Source organism: Papio anubis, chromosome 20, assembly GCF_008728515.1.
Source record: "Papio anubis isolate 15944 chromosome 20, Panubis1.0, whole genome shotgun sequence".
NCBI lineage: Eukaryota > Metazoa > Chordata > Mammalia > Primates > Cercopithecidae > Papio > Papio anubis.
In genome coordinates this window covers 18,912,765-18,926,799 of record NC_044995.1, presented here as the reverse complement: position 1 = coordinate 18,926,799, position 14,035 = coordinate 18,912,765, and the positions used below count along the sequence as shown (strand labels likewise).

The 14,035-nt window shown below is 43.3% G+C and overlaps 1 protein-coding gene across 5 annotated transcripts in view; it reads right to left on the bottom strand.

The window, feature by feature from the left end:
- ZFP30 (ZFP30 zinc finger protein) overlaps nucleotides 1-6,112 on the bottom strand; it is a 29,107-nt gene extending 22,995 nt beyond the window's left edge. For 2 of the 5 annotated variants that reach the window (XM_017952906.3, XM_017952909.3), the window contains exons 1-2: nucleotides 4,710-5,385; nucleotides 4,010-4,172 (exon numbers count right to left, since the gene is read on the bottom strand). The gene's annotated coding sequence lies outside the window, so the exon portion shown is untranslated. Of the gene's footprint in view, nucleotides 1-4,009; nucleotides 5,386-5,406 lie in introns of those variants that run through there. The other 3 variants (XM_017952908.2, XM_003915448.5, XR_001897944.3) reach the window with 3 other exon arrangements.
- Between the last annotated feature and the right edge of the window lie 7,923 nt (nucleotides 6,113-14,035).

The following is a 14,035-nucleotide window of genomic DNA, read 5'->3' as shown; positions in this document are numbered from 1 at the left end:
TTTTTTTTTTTTTTTGAGACAGAGTTTCACTCTGTCACCCAGGCTGTAGTGCGGTGGCACAATCTCAGCTCACTGCAACCTCTGCCTCCTGGATTCAAGTGATTCTCCGCCTGTCCCACCCTCCCAAGTAGCTGGGATTACAGGTGCACACCACCACGCTCAGCTAATTTTTGTGTTTTTTGTAAAGATGGGGTTTCACCATGTTGGCCAGGCTGGTGTCGAACTCCTGGGCTCAGGTGATCCACCAGCCTCGGCCTCCCAAAGTGTTGGGATTATAGGTGTGAGCCACTGCACCCAGCCTCAATATCATTTTATTCTATTTCAGAGTAAATCCGTTTTTAAATTCAGTTTATATTATTGCGACTAAACACTGTTACCAACTGAACTATGTAGTATACTCAGGTTATTCTGCCTTCTTTGCATAAGACTTTTTTTTCTGAGATTAAAATGATCTTGTTTTTTGTAAGTTTAGTTTTCAAAGAAATTGTCATTAATTCATTTCCCCGAATCATGTAATTGAGGGATGAAGCTCCTGGTATAAAATAGCACAGCTGGCCGGGCACGGTGGCTCGTGCCTGTAATCCCAGCACTTTGGGAGGCCAAGGCGGGTGGATCATGAGGTCAGGAGATCAAGATCATCCTGGCTAAAATAGTGAAACCCCGTCTCCACTAAAAATACAAAAAATTAACCGAGCATGGTAGCACATGCCTGTAGTCCCAGCTACTGGGGAGGCTGAGGCAGGAGAATCGCTTGAACCCAGAAGGGGGAGGTTGCAGTGAGCCAAGATCGCACCACTGCACTCCATCCAGCCTGGGTGACAGAGCAAGACTCCATCTCAACATAAAAAATAAAAAATAAAATAGCACAGTTGTCTATTTTATATTCTGAGAATGAAAATCAATCCTTCAGAAATACTGTCAAATACTTCAAATACCTGTATCCCACCTGGCAAAAGTCAATTCCTAAATGTGCCTATCGCTGAAATTCGCATGACTCTGAGGTGAAAAGTTGATCAAGTTATAGGAGCCAGAAACCCTCCTGAAGGAATTGCTTTGCCAGTTTTGAATATTCCTGCCCAGTAAGTGATTTCTTAAATAATTTACAAAACATCCATAAAATGGAATACTAAGGTAATCACTAAATGCTAAATTTTAGAAAACAGTTAAGGAAAGGAAAATATTCAAGATACACTGAAAGAAAAAAATACAGATTACAACACGATATATGATTAGATTTTTTAGACCATTAAAGGGAAACAGACTTGAACAGATGGAAAAAATTCCTAAAATTTCAATTCTGAGATTTTAAAATTAATTTTAAAATCAGATTTAAATCTCAACTTAACTGAAATTTCCATAATCTAAAGAACTAAATATTTGGAAGGTTTGTCAAACCAGAAGTGGATCATTGGGATGTCACTTTTCTCCATACATCCATGGAGTTATAATCCACAAGAGCAGTGAATTCCTCTTTTAAACTTAGTTTAAACTTAGTTTAAAAGAGGTCTTAGTTTCTTTCAAATTTTCTATGAGTCTTAGCCTATTCTTCAGAGATAAAACCACCAGCTGGGTATGGTGGCTCACACCTGTAATCCAGCACTTTCTGAAGCTGAGGCGGGTGAATTGTCTGAGGTCAGGAGTTTGAGACCAGCTTGGTCAACATAGTGAAACCCTGTCTCTACTAAAAATACAAAAATTAGCCGGACGTGGTGGCAGGTGCCCATAATCCCAGCTGTTTGGAAGGCTGAGGCAGGAGAATAGCTTGAACCCGGGAGGCGGAGGTTGCAGTGGGCCAAGATCACGCCATTGCACTCCAGCCTGGGCAATAAGAGTGAAACTCCACCTCAAAAAAAAAAAAAAAAAAAGAAAAGAAATAAAGAAATAAAACCACACACAAAACCACACAGGCTTGTAGAAATATTTTGGGAAAATATGCTCTAAAACATTAATAATGATTATTTCTGGACATTGGGACCATTGATCATTTTAATTTTCTTTATAGGTTCCGTAGTTACTAATATTTCACAAGCTTGTATTAATTCTATCATCAGAAATATTTTAAAAAGCTATTCCAAAAAATTTTAAATGACTGGGAAGATAGGCTACCTTAAAGTCATTAAGAAAATTGGGAGCCAGGTGCAGTGGCTCATGCCTGCAATCCCAGCACTTTGGGAAGCTGAGGTGGGTGGATCATTTGAGGTCAGGAGTTCAAGACCAGCCTGACCAACATGGTGAAACCTCGTCTCTACTAAATACAAAAAATTAGCCGGTCATGGTGGTGGGCACCTGTAATCCCAGCTACTTGGGAGTCTGAGGCAGGAGAATCGCTTGAACCCCAGAGGTGGAGGTTGCAGTGAACTTGGATTTCAGCATTGCACTCCAACCTGGGCAACAAAAGCGAAAACTCTGTCTCAGAAAAAAAAAAAAAAGAAAAGAAAATTGTGATTAAACAGGCCCTGCACAAATGGTGACAACAAGGAAATCAGTGTGACTGAAAAAATAATTTCTACCAGTTCCTGAGTATTGCATCTCATCAAGACCCTGAAATAGTTCTGTGAAGGATTACAATCCTGGTTCATGTCATTTCCAAAGTGATTAAGAGCCAGTAAGAATGGCAGACAAGAACAAATGCTCGTTTCACAGCAGCTACTTAATAACTTGCATTTACCCCTCCTCAGCTCCAATAAATAACTATCATTAAATACCTAGCGATTTAATATTTAAATACTACATTGTTGCAAAATAACTTAAAAATCTTTATTGTAGTATTCAAGATTCATATGTAACAACAATTTGTTGACGACTCTTATTTACAACAATACTTCTCAATATGACATTATACTTTTTTCTTATGACTAAATATAAACACAATTCTTATTATTGCATAACATTCCATGACATGGATGGAGTGTGATTTAACCATTTCCATATTGCTAGATATTAATTTTATAAAAGAACATCCCAAAAGTCACTCCCAGTTATGTCATTTCTAGACAGCGAGAATCAATGTTGTTGGAGCTTATATAACTCCGATAATACCATGCAATGACAGACTTCTTCGCTCCCCTGCAAAAATTAACCATTTACAAATACATACAACAATTCTGGATATAATCTTAAAATATCTTTGTTGCCCTGAAAGCTCATAAACAGAGTCCAAAGACTTATGTTACCAATCCCTGTTCTGGTCCACTGGAGGGTCTGGCTCATTTTCCTGCTTGCAAGCATCCATCATAATTCCCTTCACATTTGCATTGCTCTTGGGAATACACAAAGCTGACAGGGAATGACTGAGCATCATCATTTTAATACCAGTGGCTAGGATGAATTAAGGACTCACTATGTGCCAGGCACTCTCCTAAAAGCTTCAAAAATATTAATTCATGTCATCTTCAAAACAACACCGTGAAGTATACACTATTACAATTATGAGGAAACTGAAGCACAGATTGCTTAAATTCGTTTAGCTTTAAGTGGCAGTCAGGATTCAAATCCACTTAATCTAGGCTCGAAATACTTAATCACTACACTACACCTCTCTCAGTCGATCTAAAGACATACCCAAAATAAACTCACGCTGCCAAACCTCAAATCACATCTGGCTGGTATCAAAAACTTCTACCCACGAATTTCCTGGAAAAAAAGAAATCATCTTTCTACCCCGGAATCATTAAAACATATCTAAACCCCAGAAACCTCCTTAACAAAAACAAAGTATGAACATTAATCTCAAGCAAGGGTATTTCCATATCATCAAAATCCTTAGAAAAACAGCGCTCACGAGTAACTGAACATAGAGCTCACAGTTAACTAACCACGTAACTAACTATAGAACAGCATGAAGTAGGCACTAAAAAAGGGACATCTATTAATTAGGTCCCCTGTCGTTAACCAGGTAGGGAAATCCTAAGGCCCAAATCAATGAATAAATAGATCATTCTCAAGCAGGATTTTAAACGGAAGGAAGTCGAATGCATTTCACAGAAACAAAGCAGCAGCACGAACTCACACGGAACCGGCTTTTAGAAGAGCAGCAGCGATTCGTTTCTCCTTCTCAGGCGCCTCCTCTGGAAACCGGCAGGGCTGGGGAAGCAGGCACAGTTCAGGACACCCCAGGCTTTTCTTGATTGGAACTCCCCCTCCACGCTTCCCTGGCCCCAGCGAACCGCCACCTGCATGCACAAATGGAAACGACAGGGCAGAGGATCCGCAGTCACCCGCGTCTGGGTTCGAAGTTCCGGGTACGCTGTAGTTCCATACCCAGTTGCCCACGCCCCGGGACCACCCACTGTGTCTTTTCGGAACTGTCCAGGTGTCCTCCCAGACCTCAGACACCCGCCCCAAATCTAGATCCCAGCGTTTTGCAGGGGACCTTCATCTTGGGGCGTTCACCTGTGACTTCCCTCTTGGACCTTTTCGCTACGGCCGAGCCTAAGTGGCTGAAGAGCGGAAGAGGATGCGCGGGGCCTGGGTCTCCAATTGCACCATAGGCCGCACCCACGAACCGGGCCCGGCACAATTACTGCCGTCCGGGCCTCCAGGCCTCGGCTGCAGAAGCTCAGTCCCGGGAAAAAACGCACAGCGGCCTGAGGCTCCATAGGAACCTTTTCTCCCCCTCCGGTCCTGCCTGCAAAATAACCCACCCCGCGCTCTTTTCCCTCAGAAAAGCAGCAGCAACAGCGGCGCCCGGCTCCCAGCTCCGGCCTCACCGGACTCCCAGGATCGTCCAGCCCTGTAGTCAGACGCGCCAGAATACGGGAGAGCGCCTGTCTCGGTCTCGAATGCGCAAGCGCGCGGGGGGCGGAGGCAAGTCCCGCGGCTGCTCCGGAGCGGGAGGGGCGCGTGGGGCAGGGTCTCGGCAGGGATAGTGCGGCGGGGGAGGTGCACCCAGAGGGGCCGTAGTGTCCGTTGCCTCAGGCCTCTACCTCTAATGGGGGCCCCGTGACTGACCAGTGCCATTAAAGATAATCCGGGCCTGCTCCCCTGTGGACACTGCGGTCCAAAACTTAAAAAACCAACATTTCGGCTTTTTATTTTTCATTTGGTTCTCAGCTCGGCGCCAGGCGGAGGCTGCGAGCCCCGCCCCGCCCCCAGCGACGCCTCACTGGATCCTTTGGAAATCGGCTTCTGCCCGGAGTGCGCAAGCGCGCAGGGCGAACCTGGGGGCTCTTCAGGGAGCAAGGGAGACGCGTGGGGCCGCCCCTGCCGAGGGGTCGGGAGATTTGGAGGTGGGTGGAGGTTGGCTACAGGATCCCGATGGGGATGGAGTGTCCAAACCTAGGCCTGTAGCCGTGACCCTGGCGGTGAGCTGGATGGAGGAAACCCCAGTGTGGCGAGCCTGGACCAAGGCGCGGCGCGTGCTCCCTGTGGTGTTTGCTGAGTGACGGCCGCCGCGCCCCCGCGCACCTGGACCGAGTGCCTGGCCGCAGGCGGAGTAGTGTTTCCGGGCACCGGGGATGATGAGTGCGCGTGTGCCGTTCTCCTGCAGGGGATTGTGATGGTGCCGCAGAGAAAGCTGCGCGGTGGTGCCTGACTCTGACGCCGGCTGTAGGGGTCTCTGGGATCTGTGCGGTTTGTGTCTGCGTTTGTGACGTACCTGAGATCGGATCTGTGACTGTGGCTCTGCCTCGTCCCGTGTTATTTCCAGAATGCTTTTGCTAGGGCAGCGCTTCTGGTTCTGGTTTTCCATGGAGACGGTTTGTGGGTCTCTACGAAACTGAGTGTTGGGATTTTGATTATCTGCATCTGGCCCTTGTGTACCCTCAGGACTGTGGTGTTAGGCAAGTAAAACAATTGCAGGAAAAAAAATTGGAAAGGAATAAGGTTGCTATTACTTCCAAATGATGGACTTGTAGGACTGTGTCAGAAAATTGGAATGAATAGGACACCATGAAACGGGAGAGGCATTTTATTTTCTTCCATACCTGGACTTGGAATATTCTAACAAATGAGATTTGTTTTTTCTCCTTTGTTCCTAGATGAACTCTTGGATAAATTCAATGTCTCCAAGCATTCTGGTCTCAAACTCCTGACCTCAGGTGATCCTGAGACCATCCTGGCCAACATGGTGAAACTCTGTCTCTACTAGAAATAAAAGTAGCTGGGCGTGGTAGCGTGTGTCTGTAATCCCAGCTACTGGGGAGGCTGAGGCAGGAGAAGAGCTTCAACCAGAGAGTCAGAGGTTGCAGTGAGCCGAGATCACACCGCTGCACTTAAGCCTGGCAACAGAGCGAGACTCCATCAAAAAAAAAAAAAAAAAAAAAAAAAAAGCAAAAATTAGCTGGGCATGGGGGCACATGCCTGTAATCCCAGCTACCCAGGAGGCTGAGACAGAAGAATCGCTTGAACCCAGGAGGTGGAGATTACAGTGAGCCGAGATCGCAACACTGTACTCCAACCTGGGCGACAGAGCAAGACTCCATCTCAAAAAAAAAAAAGGATTATTGACTCAAGAGTCATGGAGGTATGACCTGGCAGTCAGCATTTGGGGACTTGCAAATGTCTGTGCATGGCTGAAGTGTGGGGTGCCTTTAGGGAGTGGGGAGGGGAACTACAGGGGTAAACAAAGGCTAGATTTTCAAAGACCCTGAATGCCAAGCACAGGAACTTGAACTTCATTCTGTAAGTAATGGGGAGCAGGAATTAAACAGGGGAGGGCTGGGTTCATATTTATGCTTCCGAAACATCACAATGATCTTGATAGAGTGCGAAGTAGAGACAGGACCACTGGGCATCTAGATCATGGTTAGCCTGGGCATGGCTATCCCTGAGAACTTATAGGCTCTTATCAGCCTCTTTAAATAAGCATGATGGCGTCACAGTCTTTGATCTGCAGATCTCTGAGGCTGCAGCATTTCCACTGGCATGAGGCTGAAACTTCGGTATATGATCCACAGTTCAAGGTCCTCCAGCTGTATCCGTCTTTTCTTACTAAGTCCAGATGGACTCATCAGGGTTGGTGATGTAAGAATTGGTCTGGCCACTTGATTTCTTCAAAGAAATGATGTTTCCAGCACTTGAATGCAACCATAGAGAAGATCCCATTGTCCACCGGGTTCTGTTGGCTGCTGACCCTTCACTGTTCCAGTTGGCTCCTAAAGGAGAGACACAGCTGCCCACTGCCCCCTTGATGGACAGATGGGACTGGAGGTGTTCACTGATAGTGTCTGGGCTGCTTCTGTAGTCTATCTCACGCTCACCTCTCTGGGATGTTCCCTGCTCACTGGAAGGGAGAAAAGAGCAGGTGAGATTATTTGGATGGCTTTCCATAGCTGGCTGTTGTCTCCAGAGCCTCACCCTTCTGGTAATTGACCATTTAATTTATTGCCTACTGAGACACCTTTAAAAGTCAAAGGAGTCCAGGTGCAGTGACTCACACCTGTAATCCCAACACTTTGGGTGGATCACTTGAGGTCCGGAGTTCGAGACAGGCCTGGCCAACATGGTGAAACCCCATCTCTACTAAAAACACAAAAATTAGCCAGATGTGGTAGTACACGCCTGTAATCCCAGCTACTCAGGAGGCCAAGGCAGGAGAATTGCTTGAACCTGGGAGGCGGAGGTTCCAGTGAGCTGAGATCACGCCACTGCACTCCAGCCTGGGTAATAGAGTGAGACACCCTGATTCTCAAAAAAAAAAAAAAAAGTCTCTAAGAGGCTGCGAGTGGTGGCTCATGCCTGTAATCCTGGCACTTTGGGAGGCCTAGGCAGGGGGATTGCTTGAGCTCAGGAGTTGGAGAGCAGCCTGGGTAACATGAGATCCCATCTCTACAAAAAATTTTAAAAATTAGCCAGGCATGGTGGCATGCACTTGTAGTCCCAGCTACTCAGGAGGCTGAAGTGGGAGAATGGCTTGAGCCTAGGAAATTGAGGCTGCAGTGAGCTGTGGTCATGCCACTGCACTCCAGACTGGGTAATAGAGTGAGACCCTGTCTCGGAAATAGAAAAATAAAAATAAAATAGTCTCTAAGAAAGTTTAATACGGGAATTGAATAACGATTGTTTAAGTAAAAAAAAAAAAAAAAAAGTGCAAAAAATAGGAAGTACACTTAGATGCATACATGTGCTTGTGTGAGGATGGGATATCTGGAATGAGATGCAAGAAAATGATTAAGTGGATTTCTGGGACTGGGGTAGAACTGAGGGACTGGTCAGAATAGGAGAGAAACCTACCTTTAATGTGACACCCTTTTTAACAGTGTGATTTGCTTTTGAAAAGAACTATGAACATGCCTTACCTTTTCACCAACTATAAAATTATTAGTAAGTATATGGAGAGGGATCTTGACAGGAATCTGATGTACTGTCCTATTCCATGAATTTTCCATTCCAGAAGCCCCATGGTCAGCTGGGCATTGCTAGTCAATGGGATGTGGCCTGGTACTGGGTCACTCTGATGCATTAGACATCTGCTTTGCTTCAATTACTGCAGGGTTGCCTTTGAAGACAGACAGAATTTCCATGCAAGGTACGTGATGCAGGACCAATGAATGATAAGCCTTCTCTTGGAGTAGGAGATGGGGCAGTTAGATCTCTGAGTGAACTCATAAACAGAGTCCTGGTCTGTGAGTGCTGGTTTCTTCTACAGTGATCTGTCCCAGGACTGCTGTGACCCCTGTGGGGAAGGAGCCCACACAGCTGGTGTTGCTGTCTGGAGTAGAATCCTGTGCCCCACTCTTCTCATGTTTGGATATATCTAGTAAACCTCTTGTTTTAATAGCGAGACATTGAGCTGCTGACAACCCATAAAAGGTACAGCCTTACCCTGTTACAGCTCACGCCTGTAACCCCAGCACTTTGGGAGGCCAAAATAGGCGGGTCACCTGAGGTTGAGACTAGCCTGGCCATTATGGTGAAACCCGTCTCTACTAAAAATACACAAATTAGCCAGGCATAGTGGCAGGTGCCTGTAATTCCAGCTACTTAGGAGACTGAGGCAGGAGAATCATTTGAACCCGGGTGGCGGAGGTTGCAGTGAGCCAAGATCATGCCACTGCACTCCAGCCTTGGCAACAGACTAAGCCTCTGTCTCAAAAAAAAAAAAAAAAAAGAGGCACAGCCTTACCCTGCAGGATGTCAGTATGTGAGTAAATTCTTTGACTTGATTTCTCAAGTGGCTACAGAGTAGGGCAGAAATTGCCCTGCCTATTTCACAGAACTAAGGCCCAGACATTTTCAGGGCAGAATTGCAGGGAGAAGAATGGCAGAGCTTGTTGGCTGGGACTTCTCCAGGGGAGGTGTTGCCTGTGCTGGGGACTTGGTGCTGTGGAAGCAGTTGGGAATTTCACTATGAGATCAAAGTGAAGTCATTATTGAGTCATAAATGGAGTGTAAGTGTGGCTTGTACCTGTACGTGCCAGCCCTGGCAAGAGTCTCCGGTCCAGTTGTAGGGGTGCCATAAGCAGTGAACAGCCTCTTTGGCCATGAGGTCCCATTTTTTCCGTTTCCCAGGTTGTTGGTGATGGTTAACTGGACCCAAGATGATGAGAGAGAAGGGAAGCAGGTCCCAGCCACACTCAGAGCTTTGACCTCTGGAGCTCAAAAGATGTGGGACTGTGTGTGCCTCCATGTAGGGAGGGCTCCTTGCACGTTGAAGCTCTTAGTTTACGATTGGGCATATCAATTAACTTGACCCAGTCAAAGTGAATCTCAGAGGTTTATTTTGGAATGCTAGGCAAAGGTGCTCTCCTTCTTGTACTGAAAGGGATATGTCCAGATAGGAGGCCTGGAACTGATGCAGTCATGAGGAAATTAGCCTCAAGTCAAAGCCAAAACACTGGCAAAGGGAGAGCTGAGTGTTCAGTGTTAAAACCTGATGACATAGTGAACATCTTGATCATGCCATACCCGAAGGTCCATTTATCTTTGGATTTTTTGGTTACAAAAGCCAAAAAAAAAAGTCATTGATTTTTTTTCTAAATGAACTAGTTTTTACAATGGTTTTAGATTTATATAAGATACAAAGATATGACAATTTCATACACCCACACCCAATTTCCCCTAGTAGTAACATTTACCTTAATATGATACATTTGTTACAATTAAGCAATACTATCAAGAAACAGGGCTCATATCTGTAATTCCAGTGCTTTGGGAAGCTGAAGCAGGATGATAACTTGAGGCCAGGAGTTTGAGACCAGCCTGGGCAACATATCTAGACCCTGTCACTACCAATTTTTTTTTTTTTTTAAATTAGCCAGGCATGGCTAGTCCTGTGGCTCATGCCTGTAATCCCACGACTTTGGGAGGCTGAAGTGGGCAGAGCCCAGAAGTTTGAGATGAGCCCGGACAACATAGCAAAACCTTGTCTCTACTAAAAATACAAAAACAGCTGGGCATAGTGACACGCACCTGTGGTCTCTGCTACTTGGGAGGCTGAGGCGGGAGGATTGCTTGAGCCCAGGAGGTGGAAGTTGCAGTGAGCCGAGATTGTGCTACTGCAGTCCAGCCTGGATGACGCAGCAAGACTCTGTCTCTTAAAAAAAAAAAAAAATTAGGCATGGTGGCATGTACATGTACCTGTAATCCCAATACTTTGCGGGGCTGAGGTGGGCAGATCACAAGGTCAGGAGTTTGAGACCAACCTGGCCAATATGGTGAAACCTGCCTCTACTAAAAATACAAAAATTAGCCGGGTATGGTGGTGGGCACCTGTAGTCCCAGCTACTGGGGAGGCTGAGGCAGAAAACTGCTTGAACCCGGGGGAGCAGAGGTTGTAGTGAGCTGGGATTGCATCACTGCACTCCAGCCTGGGTGACAGAGTGAGAGTCCGTCTCAAAAATAAAACAAAAAAATTAAGTATGACATAGTGTTTACCAAGCAAATTTGGAGGGAACAGATAATCACCATTAAATGTTTATCAATTATTTCTATGAGATTAAATTACCTTTTCCAAAAATGGACAATGGTAGCATCCCAAAATTTTATGATACACTTTTATGTCTTTTGTGTCTTTTTGTGAAGCTATCTATAAAAATTACCAGTAATCAATTAAAATTAGAAGACAAGGAAAGAAAAATGAATATTGAATAGGCAACTTAAATGAAAATTACATAAAAGCATTGATGGACATAAACCTTGCCAGTAATTCCAAAAGTGAGTAGACTGTTACAGTTGAAACTTGTTTTTAATTAGAAGATACTAATCTGGGCCGAGCATGGTAGCTCAAGCCTGTAATCCCAGCACTTTGGGATTACAAGGTGGGCGGATCATGAGGTCAGGAGTTTGAGACAAGCCTGGCCAACATGGTGAAACCCTATCTCTACTAAAAATACAAAAATTAGTGGTTTTGATAATTTACATAGCTTAAAAGGATCTTCCCACAAAACACTTAGTAATTAAAAAGGGGAATATAATTTTAGAATGGACAAACCTGGTCAACAATACTTTAATCAAGAGATAAAAGTTAGGATTACTGATGCCCTAATATGATGCACTATTAATAAAAAGGGAAAGGCTGGGGCGTGGTGGCTCATGCCTGTAATCCCAGCACTTTGGAAAGCCGAGGCAGGCAGATTACCTGAGGTCAGGAGTTTGAGACCAGCCTGGCCACTATGGTGAAACCCTATCTCTACTAAAAATACAAAAATTAGCTGGGCATGGTGGTGTGCACCTGTAGTCCCAGCTACTTTGGAGGCTGGGGCAGGAGCATTGCTTGAACTGGGAGGCAGAGGTTGCAGTGAGCCGAGATCGCATCACTGCACTCCAGCCTGGGCAACAGAGCAAAACTCCATCTGAAAAATAAAACTAAACTAAACTAAAATAAAATGGAAAAGCACTGTGTATATAGTACAGTATGGTATAATGTAGTACAGTATATGGATGCCAAAGCATACATAATGTGAATCTCATAGGAAACATTAGAAAAGCTCAAATGGAAAGATATTTTATAAAACAAATGGCCAGTATTTTCCAAAAATGTCAATGTCATAAACGACAAAAAAGACTGAGGAACTGCTCCACTATGCCTGGCCAAAAAAAACTTTTTAATAGAGTCGAGGTCTCACTATCTTGCCCAGGCTGGTATCAAACTCCTGCCCTCAAACAATACACCAGCTGTGGCCTCCCAAAGCACTGGGATTACAGGCGTGAGCTACCATGCATGGCATAAGTAATAGTTTTTAAAGGTAATTATCTCTGATTAATTTTTCAGTGTTTTTGAAGGGATCATTTTTTGAAGGGCCTTTCTAAAGGTCTTTCCCCATATCTAACATTCATAGGGTTTCTGATTAGTATGACTTACCTGATACTGAGTTAACTGAAAGTTATGATCAAAGTCTCTGCCACATTCCTTATATTCTCTGCATTTCTTTCCAGTGAAATTTCTCTGATGTTTCATATGATTTGTGCAAAATGTAAAGGTGTTCCCACACATTTCATTAAGCTTATCACTGGCATGGATTCTTCCTTGTGGAGTAAAGTTTTCACATTTTGGCTTCATTCAGACTTTCTATAGCTTCAGGTTTGGCTTCATTCAAATTTTCTATGCCTCAGTGAACCAACTAGAAACATTTACATATTTACATATTCCTGTAAAATGAAGGTTACCATAGATGTTTTAAATTTAATTGAAATACTAAACAAAACATTTCATACTATTAAAAATGCCTGTAAAATTTCCATGTTCCCAATTGCACTGATGCATTTATGTCATTTCTCTTACTTATCTCAATCATAACTGGCAAATCTAGTCTATATTACAAGTTGTTTCAAACCACTTTTAGATAAAGTCCACTTTCTGTTTAGCTCATTAATTTTTCTTTTTAAGTAATTCAAATTCATTGAATAAACAAATTGATTTATGTAATACGTTTCCAGTGTTAATTTTGGGTTTGTTACTTTTCTGCTTGAATGTTTATTTATTCAAATGAGCCACATACCTCAGGTTTTATTATGCAACACTCACTCTCTTTCATATCTAAATAGCCTATTATTTCAGATAGCATTTTTCACTTAATCCAAGAACTATATATGGTGGTGGTTATAAACTGCAAATTTTAAAAATTCGTCTTCTGTATCTACTTGTCTTATTTGTTTGTTTTTTTCAGATAAAGTCTCACTCTGTCGCCCAGGCTGGAGTGCAGTGGTGAGATCTCGGCTCACTGCTACCTCCATCTCCCAGGCTGAAGCAGTTCTCCTGCCTCAGCTTCCCGAGTAGCTGGGACAAGTGCACACCACCATACCTGCCTAATTTTTGTATTTTTAGTAGAGATGGGGTTTTGCCTTGTTGGCCAGCCTGGGCTCAAACTCCTGACCTGAAGTGATCCACCTGCCTCAGCCTCCCAAAGTGCCAAGATTAGAGGTGTGAGCCACCACACCCGTCTTGAGTTATTGTCAGAAAATGTACACTACTTTTTGAAACTTGCTTCAGATATATCACTTCTCATATCAACTTTAATCTAAAAAATTTACTTAATACATCCATTCAGTGTTTCCAGAGTGAATTTTCTGATTCAACTAAAATAAATTTAAATGAATGTTTCCTCATACTCACTATATTCTAATAATTTTCATTCCAGAATAAATTATCATAGATTTGCAATCAGAGAAATTGTGATGGTGGATTTCATTACATTAATAAAATCTGCATAATTAAATGTTCTTATATAAATATTCTAAGAGTAGTAATGAAGGTCATAATCATGACAGCCAATATTTACTGAATAGTTTCTATTTACCAATAACTGTTCCAAAAGTCTTTGGATAAACTCATTTAATCTTCACAATAACCTTATCACAATGTAAGAAATTTGTAATCTGAAGTATACAAAGTTTAAATTACTTGGTAATAAAACAGACGTGGAAACTGGTGAAAGTATAATGATGCTGAAAAAGATTCATATTATAGATAAACACTTTTCTACATTCACAAAGTCAACATGATTATTCTCTATATGCTATTCTCTATGATAAGTCAAATATAATTTTAGTGGTAATATTGTTTTTATTAGTAATTGATACTCTATTTTTCCCATATAAATTTGATGCTTAATAAATTGTGAATTATGAGGCAAAAACTTTACACAGTCACTGGATT